The sequence below is a fragment of the Amblyraja radiata genome, chromosome 19, assembly GCF_010909765.2.
Source record: "Amblyraja radiata isolate CabotCenter1 chromosome 19, sAmbRad1.1.pri, whole genome shotgun sequence".
Classification (NCBI taxonomy): Eukaryota; Metazoa; Chordata; class Chondrichthyes; order Rajiformes; family Rajidae; genus Amblyraja; species Amblyraja radiata.
The window spans coordinates 10517168-10532177 of NC_045974.1; the positions used below are offsets into that span (position 1 = coordinate 10517168).

Here is a 15010-nt window from a genome sequence, read left to right on the forward strand (position 1 = left end):
CATTCGGCCCTTCGAGCCTGCACCGCCATTCAATAGGATCATGGCTGATCATCCAACTCAGTATCCCATACCTGCCTTCTCTCCATACCCCCTGATCCCTTTAGCCACAAGGGCCACGTCTAACTCCCTCTTAAATATAGCCAATGAACTGACCTCAACTACCTTCTGTGGCAGAGAATTCCACAGATTCAATAAAGAAAATTCACGCAGGTCACTTGAAGAGCGTGCAAACTCCGTACAGACAGCACCCGTAGTCGGGATCGAACCCGGGTCTCTGGTGCCGTGAGGCAGCAATTCTACCACTGCGCCACCGTGCCGCCTACACAAGTCCCACCTGCCTGTATTCAGTCCACATCCCTCCAAACCTGTCCTCTCCATGTACCTTTCTCACTGTTTCTTAAATGTTGGGATAGTCCCTGCCTCAACTACCTCCTCTGGCAGCTTGTTCCCTACAACCACCATCCTTTGTGTGAAAAAGTTACCCCTCAGATTCCTAGTGAATCTTTTCCCCCTCACCTTGAACCCATGTTCTGTGGTCCTCGATTCATTGTGTAATAAGGAACTGCAGATGCTGGTTAAAACCCAAAATAGACACAAAAATTAGTGTAGGAAGGAACTGCAGATACTGGTTTACACCGAAGAGAAACAAAATAAATGCTGGAGTAACTCAGTGGGACAGGCAGCATCTCTGGATGGAAGGAATGGGTGACGATTCGAGTGGAGACACTTCTTCAGACTGAGAGTCAGGGGAGAGGGAAAGGAGAGAAATGGAAAGGTAAGGAATTAGTGTATTGTGTTCAATTCCATGTACCATGTTATAGGAAAGATGTTGTCAAGCTGGGAAGGGTGCAAAGAAGAATTACGAGGATTTTGCCAGGACTAGAGGGTCTGAGTTACAGGGAGGGGTTGTGTTGGGTGGGACTCTATTCCTTGTAGCGCTGGAGGATGAGGGGTGATCTTATAGAGGTGTATAAAATCATGAGAGGAATAGATCGGGTAGACGCACAGAGTCTCTTGCCCAGAGTTGGGGAATCGAGGACCAGAGGACAGGTTTAAGGTGAGGGGGCAAAAGATTTAATAGGAATCTGAGGGATAACTTTTTTACGCAAAGGGTGGTGTGTGTATGGAACGAACTGCCAGAGGAGGTAGTTGAGGCAGGGACTATCGCAATGTTTAAGAAACAATTAGACAAGTGCATGGATCGGACAGGTTTAGAGGGATATGGACCAAATGCAGGCAGGTGGATGAGTAACTGGGACATTCTGGCCGATATGGGCAAGTTGGGCCGAAGGGCCTGTTTCCACACTGTATGATTCTATAACTCTATGACTCTAAAAACTGCAGGTGCTGAAAACCTGAAACAAAAAACAGAAATGTTCACTGCTCAGACCTGATGACAGGTTCTTGATCTAAGTGGTGTTTTTAGTTTAGTTTAGTTTAGTTTAGGGATACAGCATGGAAACAGGCCCTTCGGTCCACCGAGTTCGTGCCGACCAATGAGTTTGAGATTGAGTTTGAGTTTAGTTTATTGCCACGTGTACCGAGGTACAGTGAAAAGCTTTTGTTGCCTGCTAACCAGTCAGCGGAAAGACAATACATGATTACAATCCAGCCATCCACAGTGTACAGACACATGATAAAAGGTATAATGTGAATAAAGTTCAGCGCAAGATAGAGTCCAGTAAAGTCAGATTACTGACGTCAATTGACCTACAAATGTGGGAGGAAACCGGAGCATCAGGAGAAAACCCACACGATCACAGGGAGAACGTACAAACTCCGTACAGACAGCACCCATCTTCATGATAGTCCAAAGTAGTACAGGTTAGTAGATTAATTGGCTTGGTATAAATGTAAATTGTCCCTAGTGTGCGTAGGATAGTGTTAATGTGCTGGGATCGCTGGTCGGCGTGGGCTGAATGGCCTGTTTCCACACTGTATCGCCAAACTAAACGAAACAAGACTATTTTTCATTGATGAAATTGGCAGCCAAAGCCCATATAGATGGTTGCTATGCAACTCCATTTGGATGAGAATTCACAGCATTGAGTATAAATAAAGGTGTTGCAATGTTGCAGTGTACCATCTGGGGAGCATTTTACTTGTCTTCAGATTGATCCTGTTAGCCACCAACGCCTGAAGAGAGACACAAAAAGCTGGAGTAACTCAGCGGGACAGGCAGCATCTCTGGAGAGGAGGAATGGGTGACGTTTCGGGTCGAGACCCTTCTTCTGACTGACACTCAGGGGAGAGGGAGTCTAGAGACATGGAAGGGTAAGGTGTGAAAACGACAGATCAAAGCAGATGGTGATAAGGAAATGTAGAATGATTCATTGTTAGCTGAGAAATAACTCAGTCTGAAAAAGGGTCTTGAGCTGTAACATCACCCATTCCTTCTCTGCAGAGATACTGCCTGCCCCGTTGAGTTACTCCAGCATTTTGTGTCTATCTTCAGTGTAAACCAGCATTTGCAGTTCCTTCCTACACATCTGAAGGTTGTTGCCCACTTTCAATGCCTTCCAGTGACAGTCAACCTAAGTACCTCCTGTGTCCATTTCATATCGGCGACCGATTCTTGATTAGTACGGGTGTCAAGGGTTGTGGGGAGAATGGGGTTGAGAGCGAAAGATAGATTAGCCATGATGGAATGGCGGAGTAGACTCGAAGAGCTGAATGTCCTAATGCTGCTCCTATGAACTTATGAACAAAGTCTGGATGGGAGGAGGGTTTGCGGGTCATCGGCAGATAGCATTTGGAAGATCAGGTCAGTGCGGTGAGTATGGTGCCCAAGGAAAGGTGGCATAGCTGGAGCCTCATCATTACCAGAGCCTAATTGACCCAGGCACACATAACGCGCACATAACGCACGCACACACGTATACACACACACACACACACACACACACACACACACACACACACACACACACACACACACACACACACACACACAAATGGACACACACAACGCACACATAACATATACATGCACACATACACACACGTCCACACATGCACACACAACGCGCATAACGCATGTACACACAACGCACGCACACACACGTACACACAAACACAAACGTACACAAACGCGCACACACGCACAATGCACGTATACATACATACGCACACACAATGCGCACATAACGTATGCACACATAATGCACGCACACACACATGTACACACATGTAGACAATGCGCACACATGCACAACGCATGTATGCACACATACACACACATTGTACACACACACACAACGTGCACGCACACGCATACACACACGCACAAGCACATGCACAAGTACACACAATGCACACACATGCATGCACGCACCATTTTCTTTGCTTGAAGCAATAATTTGTTTAAATATTTGCTTTATGCTGTTTTGATTGACAATTACCCTAGATTATAGCTAACTTCATTTACTCATTTCAAACACCATAGATGACATAAATAAGCAAATCGATTTTTTGCCTTTTCTGAAGCACCATCTGAATGTTATTGGGAATAAATAGCTTTAAACATTAAAGGATTTTACATGAAAAGCTACTCTCAATAACATTCAGATTGCAAAAGTCTCAGTTAGACTTCATTTTAAGTTTCTCTTATAAACGTTCAAGAGAAGATGTTTGCCTTTTATGCATGTTGCTTGGTTGTGCTCTCTCTCTATCTATCTCTCTCATGTAGTCTCGCTACGAGGAGCGTATAGAGCTGCCACAAAAAAAACCGAACTAAAAAAATAGCGGCTTCTATTTCCTTCTTTTCTACCCTTACATCTATATATCCCTCTATATCTCCCTATCCTCACCCTCTCTATCTCCCTCTTCTCTCCCGCTCGCGGCCCTCTATCTCTACCCTCTCCTACCTCTCTCTCTCCCTCTCTCTCTCCCTCTCTCTCTCCCTCTCTCTCTCTCTCCCCAGCAGCTCTGTGTGGCTGAGTGCCTCCACATCAGTGAGATGAACACTGGCCCGGGTCAAGCAACAACTTCCCCATCGAGAGTATCTGTCACAGCTGAAACCGAATCCTGTCACTTCTCCGCCAACCTACCAGATGGAACTCTGTGCAATGATGGGGAGGTCTATCACATTAGGGACAAGGGAATACAGTTGAAGGAATGATATTATGCAGCTTAACCTGCTGCTGTTCCTCCTGCCAATACATTATGGTGACCATAGAGACGTGAGACGTACCTTCAGCAGGTTGGGGAGAATCTGGAAATAACTTAACCAAAGAAAAAGCTACGCTTTGCAAAATGAATTCACGTTGAATACACTGCAGAGTAGTAACTCGGTTGTGCATAAGACCAGTTTGTGCGTTTTTTACAAAATGTCTGCTTGCACGCCTCACTGTGGATTCGTGCAAACGGCAAAGACTCCTTCTTTGCTTCAGCGTTCATAATTCCAGGGCGACCGCACACCAGCCAACGCTAAACACAAAGTGCCGGAGGAATGCAGCGGGCCAGGAAACTCCCCTGGGGGGAATGGATGAGTCCATAAGACATATTCGTGCGCTGGGCGGCACGGTGGTGCAGCGGTAGAGTTGCTGCCTTACAGCGCTTGCAGCGTCAGAGACCCGGGTTCGATCCCGACTACGGGTACTGTCTGTGCGGAGTTTGTACGTTCCTCCTGTGACCGTGTGGGTTTTCTCCAGGTGCTCCGGTTTCCACACTCCAAAGACGTGCAGGTTTGTAGGTTAATCAGGTTAAGGTTAAAGGTTAATCAGCTTCAGTAAAGATTGCAAACCTGCACATCTCAAAAATGGTGGCACAGTCGTTGGATTGAGCACCCAGCTTCCAAACTCAAATATTCTGGCTGAAGTAATTAATAGCTAGAAAGAGGTGCTGTTATTAAAGAAAGCATGAACACCGCTCCATGTGAGAGATAAACAAGCAGTGGAAAGGAGATGACACAAGGAACTGTAGATGCTGGAATCATCAGTAAAAACACAAAGTGCTGGAGTAGGTCATTCAGCGTCTGCGGAGGATACGGATAGACAATGTTTTGGGGCAATACCCTTCAGCAGACCCGGAACATCATCTATCCATGACCTCCACAGATGCTCTCTGTCCCACTGACCCACTTTGTGTTTCAGGCAATGGAAAGAATACAGTTAGAGTGCGGTCCTGACCTCCTTTCTACCTCACTGGAGGCCTTTGAACTATCGTTGATCAGACTAAAGGTCGTGTCCTTTGTGTCTTCTCCATGGATTGTCACCTTGTCGTGGTGGAGAAGCTTGTGTGGTCCTGAGATCCTGAGAGCGATGCCGTCTGGAGCTATGCTCTTGGTAGGGCCACCCATGGCGGTAAGGTCCCTGACAAAGACCAATCCAACCAAGACCTCAACGGTGGAACAGGCGGAGGACGATGGCTGACTATAGTGGAGCGTCACAACGGCTGGGAAGGCGGATGAAGGCTGCAGCAGAAAAGGGTCTCCGGTCGTCTTGGACTCCATGCCACTGGATCCTGACCCAGATCTGTCAAGGTGGCTGTCTATGCATGTCTCCCCACGTTAAACAAAGTCACGCACGGGCATCCTCCATGAAGACAGTCATACCCGTTACGAGTGACCGCCGATGATGATGATGATGATCCGTCATCTGTACACTGCTGACGGCTTGATTATATTCATGTATAGTCTTTCCTTTGATGGGGTAGCATGCAAACAAAAGCTTTTCACTGTACCTCAGTACACAGTAATAATAATAAACTAAACGGAATGATTGTGAAGAGCAGTGCATTGAATGGTAACTTTGGACATGCCCCCAGTGCAAGGGTAGGTTCCCTGGTCTCACCCATGCCTCCAAGGTCAGTCTAAGTAACACATGACCAAATAAATGACATCTGCAAAATTGCCTTCCGTGTCCAACACCCTGAGTTGCCTCTTAACGATCACCTTTCTAATCTAAGTAGCAAGGTCAAAATTACTGACATAAGTTTCTTAAGTTCATAAGTGATAGGAGCAGAATTAGGCCATTCGGCCCATCAAGTCTACTCCGCCATTCAATCATGGCTGATCTATCATTCCATCTCAAACCCATTCTCCTGCTTTCACCCATACTAATCTAGAATGTATCAATCTTCGCCTTAAAAATATCCATTGACTTGGCCTCCGCAGCCGTCTGTGGCAATGAATTCCACAGATTCACCACCCTCTGGGCGGCACGTTGGCGCAGCGGTTGAGCTACTGCCTCACAGTGCCAGAGACCCGGGTTCGATCCTGACTACTGACATTTGTCTGTACGGAGTTTGTACGTTCTCCCCGTGACCCACGTGGGTTTTCTCCGGGATCTCCGGTTTCCTCCCACACTCCAATGACGTACAGGTTTGTAGGTTAATTGGCTTGGTATAAATGTTTAAATGCAAAATGATCCCTAATGTATGTTGGGTAGTGTTAAAGTATGGGGATTGCTGGTCGGTGCGGACTCGGTGGGCCGAAGGGCCTGTTTCCGCACTGTTTCTCTAAAGTAAAAACCAAACTCTGACTAAAGAAATTAACTAATCTAACTTGCAATTCACACAAGACGGAGAGAGCGATTTTAATTCCAGGATTTGTGACAGGAATAATCCTAACACTTAAAGGCTTATGACTCATAATGTTCACAGATATAAATTTATAGATTATTTTACAATCCTGCCTGCCATAAAAAATGTGCAGCCTTTTAAATCGGAAAGTAACGATTAGAAATTCACTAGGTTTTAATTTTTACGGGGGACCTCACATTGACACTTGATCTCTGTGAACTTTGACATATGCCTGAATCAACAAAAAGAATAAATGTGAAGATGAACGCAAAAGGCTGGAGAAACTCAACGGATCAGGCAGCATCTCTGGGGAAAAGAAATAGGCGACGTTTCGGGTCGAGCCCCATCCTCACACTGAAGAAGGGTCTCGACCCGAAACATCACCCATTCCTTCTCTCCAGAGATGCTGCCTGACCCACTGAGTTACTCCAGCTTTTTGCGTCTATCTTGAGTTTAAACCAGCATCTGCAGTTCCTCCCTGCACAAAGAATCAACGTGCTAGGTTGCAGTGGAATTACACATCTAAAACAAGGATGACGTCAAAGTGCAAAAGTCACACAATCTGCTCACTAAATCTCGGACATTAAATTCTTAGTACAAGGGACCAGGTTTACATTATAAGCCCCTCAAGCCCCTGCTTGGTCATTGTATGTGGCAGTGATTGCTCTGTGATCTAGCTCCATGTGGCGGGCTTCTCCCCTGCATCTTTTAATAGTTTTAATGAACAAAAATCTATAGGTCTCCAACATAATTTTAGCAATCAGTGAGAGCAGCAATCCCAGCCTAGGAGAGAGCTCCGCCTTATCCCACTGCCTGTGTGTGGAACTGTTTCATTACCCTCACTCCTCGTGTTTATATCAGACCCCAAACTCTAATCAACGGAAAGGGCTTCCATCACCCCGATCAATATCTTCGTCACATCAATCGTCACCTTTTCACTTCTTGTCTTAAAGCTTCTGAATTTCAGGCAATGCAACATAGGCTCTAAGTACTGTTCTTTTGGTTAAACATACAGTGCGGAAACAGGCCCTTCGGCCTTCCAAGTCCGCGTCAACCAGCGATCGCCGCACATTAACACTATCCTACACACACTAGGGACAATTTACACATACTCCAAGCCAATTAACCTACAAACCTGTTGGAGTGTGGGAGGAAACCGAAGGTCTTGGAGAAAACCCACGCAGGTCACGGGGAAATCGTACAAACTCCGTACGGACAGCACCCGTATTCGGGATCAAGTCAAGTCAAGTCAAGTCAAGTTTATTCGTCACATACACATACAAGATGTGCAGTGAAATGAAAAGTTGCAATGCTCGCGGACTTTGTGCAAAAAGACAAACAAACAAACAACCAAACAAACTATAAACACAATCATGAACACACACATATTCTTTTACATATTAAATATTGGAAGGAAAAACGTTCAGTAAAGTAAAGAACCCGGATCTCTTAGACAGGTACATGGATAGGACAGGATGTGGGCCAAACGCAGACAGGTGGGACTAGTTCAGATGGGGCATGTTGGTTGGTGTGGGCAAGTTGGGCTGAAGGACCTGTTTCTGCACTGTCTGAGGAAGGGTCTCGACCCGAAACGTCACCCATTCCTTTTCTCCGGAGATGCGGCCTGTCCCGCTGAGTTACTCCAGCATTTGTGTCTATCTTCGATTTAAACCAGTCTCTGCAGTTCCTTCCTACACAGTATGACTCTCTGACTCTAATAAACTAAAGTATTACTCCATAACAGAAGTTCCCCAGAAGGAACATGGAAGTTCGACAGAAGGGGCAAACAGCCAGCATTATCTGAATAAAATGAAATTAATTGCCCAAACCAGATGGAGGCTGTGCCTCTATAAACACGGGACCTGAACAGTGGAGATTTTTGTTTGCAGGGCTTGTGCTCTCAGCTTGAACAAAGCGAGCATCTGCAAGCCTCAGGTGTATCTTACGGATAAACACAGGCCCCACATTTGCCGAATCCAGATGTCCAGGTTACAGCCCTCATCTGCTCAGCTCCGACTCATCCCGACAACAAGAATCTTCACTCCCTTTTTTACCTTCACATGCAGCCCGATGTCAATGGCAATCACGAACTCCAGAAAAACAGGAAGCTGTCCAAATGCCCCTGGGTTAAGTCAGCTCCATCTTTACTGCCCACGCCTGACCTGGCCTTGATGAGTGAACCTTTTAGGAAACGGTTGGAAACTGTGAGCAATTAGGTCACTCGTACGCCCGCTGTTAAAATGCTCATTATCTGCAAATCCCACTTCTTGCCTGTGGATGCAAAGCTCTGTCGCTTAATATGACTCTGGAGGAGGTAATTAATGTTGACCATGTTGTCTACTCTTCCTCTCCTTTATACACTGCTTTAGGGCACCTGATCCATTATTCACCATCTCCGTTGTATTTACATTTTCGGAAAGATTGGTACAAATGTTGTGAATCTGAATACCTGGAAATGCTAAAGCAAATGGCTTTGTTTATAGAGGTGTCACGGCTCGGTGGCGCGGCTCGGTGGCACGGCTCGGTGCCGCAGCGGTAGAGTTGCTGCCTCACAGCGCCGGAGACCCGGGTTCGATCTTGACCAAGAGTGCTGTCTGTACGGAGTTTGAACGTTCTCTCCATTCTCTTTGGTTTCCTCCCACATTCCAAAGACGTACGGTTGGGTAGGTTCATTGGCTTGGTGTGTTTAAAATACAATTGTCCTCAGTTTGTGTAGGATAGTGTTAATTGCGGGGATCGCTGGTCGGCACGGACTCAGTGGGCTGTAGGGCCTGTTTCCGTGCTGCATCTCTGAAAAACTAAAAAACTTTTAATTTATTTTTAAAGAGAGTTTAGAGATAGGGTGTGGATACAGGCCCATCCACCCCGCGCTGATCACCGATCACCCGTACACTAGTATCCTACACACCTGGGGACAATTTTGCAGAAGCCTATTTACCTACAACTCTGTATGCCTTTGGAGTGTGGGAGGAAACTAGAGCACCCAGAGGAAAAACCCACGGGGTCACGGGGAGAAGGTACAAATTCCGTACAGGCAAGCGCTGGTAGCCAGGATTGAACCCGGGGTCTCTGCACTGTAAGGCAACAACTCTACCGCTGCGCCACCGTGCCGCTCCTGGCAAATGAAAGAAATTACCAAACAAACAAAGATAGATATAGATATGCCATTTATTGTCACTATACATGTACAATGAGATTAAAAGCAGCTCGTACTCAGTGCATACATATAATTTAGTACAAAAAACAAGAAACAGAAAAGAAAACAAGGGGGGGGGGGGGATAGGTGCACAATTCTGCGGCGCTATATACATATCTATAAAGGCAAAATGGTGAAGGATGAATAGGTAGTATTCTTAGGCAGATGTTTAAAAGTTATATTAAAATATTAAAAATTATTTTAAAAATATTAAAAATTACACATTACAGTTCCAAATTTCAGTACGTGGATAGAATAGATGGAAGTCCGGGTGTTGGGCTGTGAAGTCAGTGCATGTGTGAGTTAAGAGTAGTTATGACTTTCGGAAAACAACTGTTCCTGAGTCTATTTGTCCTAGTTTTGATGCACCTATAGCGCTTTCCAGAGGGCAGCAGGTCGAACAGTCCAAACGCAGGATGGGAGCTGTCCTTGATGATATTCTTTGCCCTGCTAAGGCAGCGGGAGGTGTAAATATCCATCAGGGAGGGGAGAGGGCAACCAATGATCTTCTGTGCTGTCCTAGTTACCCTCTGAAGCCTCTCCCTGTCTGCCAGATATAAAGGAAATTTCACCCAGTTCAAAATGCGATATCCCCATGTCTTCCAACGTGAGACTTGGATAGTTGCTTTTGGGTGAAAGGCTCTCAATTGAAATCCATTCCAGGGATTTGCATGGAGGAATCTATATTGTCAAAACACAAAGAGCTGGAGGAACAGTGGCGCAGCGGTAGAGTTGCTGCCTTACTGCGCCAGAGACCCGGATTCGATCCTGACTACGGGCGCTGTCTGTACGGGGTTCGTACGTTCTCCCCATGAACGCACGAATTCACAGCAATTCCTCATTTTGCTTGTTCAGGCTTAAATTTTATACCCACTCATGTCTGCTGCCGATCAACAGGAAAAGGTCCAAACGTGCCTTTGGTGGTGCAGTGTCAGTGCCCTGACATGTAGATGTCATCTTGTGGCGTCGAAGGAAGGGAGGTGGGGAAGGGAGAGGATCAAGTGCTGTCAATGAAACTGCCGAGATACGCTGACTGCCAGTGAAGTCTAGTCCCTGGGCTTAGTCTGTTATCAAAACCCTGCAAAAGCTTTGAAAGCCTCCAACGTTCAGAAACGTTCAAAAACTCCAAATGCAATTGAAGCAAAAGAGAACCAGAGGGCATAGGTTTGACGTGACAGAGGGAACATTTTTATCGGAATCTGAGGGGTAACTTTTTCACACAAATGATGGTGGGTGTATGGAACGAGCTGCCAGAGGAGGTAGTTGCGGCAGGGACCAGCGTAATGTTTAAGAAGCAATTAGACAGGTACATGGATAGGGCTGGTTCAGCGGGATATGGGCCAAACGCAGGCACGTGGGACTAATGTAGATGGAACATGTTGTTGGGTGTGGGCAAGTTGGGCCGAAGGGCCTGTTTCCACGCTGTACGACTCTATGACTCTAAGTCAAACAAATTGATTTAAAGACTAAACAAAACCTAAAACATAACATGTACTCCATTTAATGTTTACCTTGATCCCTGACAGACATTCCAATCCATTCAGATTAGTTTATTGTCTTATACACCAGGGTACGGAGTAAACAGTATACATACAGTAATAAACATTTCAACCGTAGGTACCGCTGCATGCTAAAGAGAAATAGTTCAAAAAGAATACTCAAATGCAAAAAGTTGAGTTTAGAGTATAACGCCCCTGTCCCACTTAGGAAATCTGAACGGAAACCTCTGGAGACTTTGCTCCCCACCCAAGGTTTCCGTGCGGTTCCCGGAGGTTTTTGTCAATCTCCCTACCTGCTTCAACTACCTGCAACCTCTGGCAACCACCTGCAACCTCTGGCAACCACCTGCAACCTCCAACCACTTTGGAGTGTGGGAGGAAACTGAAGATCTCGGAAAAAAACCCACGGGGAGAACGTACAAACTCCATACAGACAGCACCCGTAGTCAGGATCGAACCCGGGTCTCTGGTGCCACAACTCTACTGCTACACCACCGTTAGGCAGCATCACTGGAGAAAAAGGATGGCTGACGTTTTGGGTCAAAACCCTTCATCAGACTGGAAGTTGGGGGGGGGGGGGGGGGGGGGGCACCATTGAGTGAGGGTCTCACGGAATTCCAATGAGAGGTTGGAGGAGAACTTCAAAGTTGGCATATCTTGAGGAGATTACGCAGTGGAGCAGGCAAAATATGGAGGAAGGAACCGCAGATGATGACTTATACCGAAGATAGACACAAAGTGCTGGAGTAACTCAGCGGGTCGTGAAGCATCTCTGGAGAAAAAGGATGGCTGACATTTCAGGTCATAACCCTTCTTCAGACTGAAAGTCATGGGGAGGGGGGAGCAGTGAGAGAGGGTCTCATGGAAAGATGTTGCCTGACCCGCTGTGTTACTCCAACACATCTGTGCAGTATCTGTGGAGGGAATGGACAATGTCTTGGGTCAGGACTACTTTGTCAGAAGAAGAAACACCCGCCCATCTGTTTCCTCCACAGATGTTGCCTGACCTTCTGAGATCTTCCAGCACTTTGAGTTTTCCACCATGAACATAGATGGGAAGGAAGGGAGTGACGAGCATATGATGGACCGGGCTGTGAACACCATTCTCTGCAGCTTCAAGAGGTCATGAGCAGGGAAGATTGCATACCAGGCCGAGAGATAAAAATGTAAAGAAAGATCGCTGGCCCACGCTACCACTTCACATCAACAATGCAGGAGTGGCGGCCAGATTAAGAAAGATGTCAACCGTACCGAGGATGTTGGAAGAACAGAGAGGGAAGTGGTTCAAGGGAAAGGTCTAAGGCACAGTTTAATTTAGTTTAGAGATACAGCAGGCAAACAGGCCCTTGGGCCCACCGAGTCCGTGCCGACCAATGATGCCCGCACACACTAGGGACAATTTACAATTTTACAACCAGCATTTCACTGCTTCACCGTGCACTTGGTTTGTTTAATTATTATTTGAGTAGATGCCTGCACTGCTCTGTGTGTTTAGGCCATCGATGACCTTTATTATCATCAGTAACAGGAGGCAGAATAAGAAGCGCTGATGCAAATATTGTTTAAGCCTTGCCCCCACACATCACCTCCAATTCAGACATGGATTCCCCTACAGCAGTGACACTCTGACAGCAGCCTTGTTGTTTTGCTGCTCATTGACACTCCCAGAATAGAAGCCTCTGCTCGTGAAGGTGACAATCTCTTGTGAAGGTGTGTAATCAATGGCGGCCTAGACCTTGGGGATATCCTACGATGTTAGAAACAGTGCTGAAGCCGCTCTTCTCACTTTGCTGCCAGTTTCCCGAAGTGAAGGCCCACTGTATAGCTGGCATAGAACATATAACTACCACATGTTCATACGATCATAAGTTCTTGCCATTGAGGTGTAGTCCAGCGCAGGTCACCAGGTTAATTCCCAGGATGGCGGGACTGACATATGATGAAAGAATGGGTCGACTGGGCTTGCATTCACTGGAACTTAGAAGGATGAGAGGGGTTCTTATAGAAATATATAACATTCTTAAGTGATTGAACAGGCTAGTTGCAGGAAAAATGTTCCAGATGTTGGGGGAGTCCAGAACCAGGGGTCACAGTTTAAGAATAAGGGGTAGGACATTTAGGACTGAGATGAGGAAAAACCTTTTCACCCAGAGAGTTGTGAATCTGTGGAATTCTCTCCTATAGAAGATAGTGGAGGCCAATTCACTGGATGTATTCAAGAGAGAGTTAGATGTAGCTCTTAGGGCTAATGGATTCAAGGGATATGGGGAGAAAGGCAGGTATTGGGTACTGATTGTGGATGATCAACCATGATCACATTGAATGGCGGTGCTGGCCCGATGGGCCGGGTGGTCTACTCCTGCACCTATTTCTATGTTACTATGTCCCTAGTGTGTGTAGGGTGGTGTTAGTGTGCAAGGATCACTGGTTGGCGTGGAATCGATGGGCTGAAGGGCCTGTTTCCACACTGTGTAACTAGACTAAAATTAAAGAGATAGAAACTGCTTTGATTGTGGATCAGAAGGCAGCCATGCAGCACATTTGGTCTTCACTCTTGTTTATAGTCCAGTCGAGACTATCTGGTCATAATCATCTCTTCCCTTTGTTCTAATTACATCTGGTCATTATCACATTTGTCTCAGGTAGCAGATTGCAAATTAACAACTATATTGCCTAAATTACTGCAGTGAGCTCATCTCCGAAGTGAGTGACTGGCTATGAAAAGCTTTAAGTTATCCCAAAAGGGAAGTAATATAAAAGCTAGATTGAGGGTTGCTTCTCGTGAACCTCCCTCCCTTTACCTGCATCACCCTCAGTGCAGCATTGAAGTCGACTTCAAAAATAGACACAAAGTGCTGGAGTAACTCAGCGGGTCAGGCAGCATCTCTGGAGGAACAGCACCTATATTTTGCTTGGGCTACTTACATTCCAATGAATATGAATATTGATTTATCTAATTTCAAATAAACCTTGGATTCCCTCTCTTTCCGAACCTCCCCCCACCCTAGTCGGCCTACTAGTTTCACTGTCGTCCTGCTTAGTTTCCCTGTTTGGATCTACTGGTTGTCACCTTTTCCACAGCCAACAATGGACCATTGTGGGCTCCACCTCTCTTTGATCATCGTTGCTGGCTTTGATCGGTTCTTTTCATACCTTTCATTCATTTGTTCTTCGTGCCTTTTTATGCCTCCAGTTTCCCCTCTCTGCTCAATCTCAGTCTGAAGAAGGGTATCGAGCCGAAACGTCACTTATTCCTTTTCTCCAGAGATGTTGCCTGAACCGCTGAGTTACTCCAGAATTTTGTGTCTATCTTCGGTGTAAACCAACCTTCCTGCACATATACTTAAAGCCGTGTTACCGAGTTGTTTGGAAGTATGGTTCGACCTGTCATTTATTAAGTTGTATAAAGAAATATGTTCTAACAAAGGAATTTAACCTCTCAGGCTTGCACTTTGCCTCATTGTAATTCCACCCATTCTTAACATCTTGTTGGGTCTTACTGCTTCTATGAATTATTCAAAGTGTAAAGTGAATCTATTAATTCCGTCTTTTCACATCAGTCTGTGTTCAGTACTTTTACAAAGGGTTTGTGTGGTGCTCCCAAATGACTTGTGATTAACTAACTGCTAATCCCGGATTGTATCATGTATTCAGAGCAGGCACGGCACCTTGGTGTCAGAATTTGCTAATATCTTTCCATCATGAAAACAAGACATAATCTTTGTGGGGGGGGGGGGGAGCCCAACAAAACAGAAGCGCACCACGCTGTAAAAATGGAATTCTCCATTTTAGG

General features: G+C 46.0%; 1 protein-coding gene across 1 annotated transcript in view; it reads right to left on the minus strand.

Moving 5' to 3' along the window:
• Window positions 1-15010, minus strand: part of grm8 (glutamate metabotropic receptor 8) — a 272924-nt gene that overhangs the window by 162300 nt on the left and 95614 nt on the right. The gene's annotated exons all lie outside the window — the stretch shown is intronic.